Source organism: Pteropus vampyrus, unplaced genomic scaffold (assembly GCF_000151845.1).
Source record: "Pteropus vampyrus isolate Shadow unplaced genomic scaffold, Pvam_2.0 Scaffold175, whole genome shotgun sequence".
Lineage (NCBI taxonomy): Eukaryota > Metazoa > Chordata > Mammalia > Chiroptera > Pteropodidae > Pteropus > Pteropus vampyrus.
In genome coordinates this window covers 150547-150871 of record NW_011888956.1, presented here as the reverse complement: position 1 = coordinate 150871, position 325 = coordinate 150547, and the positions used below count along the sequence as shown (strand labels likewise).

General features: G+C 70.5%; 1 protein-coding gene across 1 annotated transcript in view; it reads left to right on the top strand.

Annotated features, from left to right (window-relative positions):
• AKR1E2 (aldo-keto reductase family 1 member E2) overlaps window positions 1-325 on the top strand; it is an 18266-nt gene that overhangs the window by 2601 nt on the left and 15340 nt on the right. The gene's annotated exons all lie outside the window — the stretch shown is intronic.

Here is a 325-nt window from a genome sequence, read left to right as displayed (position 1 = left end):
AGCTGGCGCGCGCCCCCGGCCCAACGTCCCACCCCCCAGAGACGTGGGCGTGCCCGCTAACTGCTCGCCAACCGGGGCGCCTGCCGTCAGGGCCTTCAGCCAATCGCGGTGTCCCGTGCCGGCGCTGCCAGCCAATCGCTGTGTCCGGGGCCGGCGCTACCAGACAACCGCTGTGTCCGGGGCCGGCGCTGCCAGCCAACCGCTGTGTCCGGGGCCGGTGCTGCTAGCCAGTCTCCACAGCGATGGCTTCGCTCTCCGGTGTGGCAGCTGCAGACGTCCCCCGAAGCATGGAGAAGATACCTATTGTGGGCCTGGGCACCTGGAA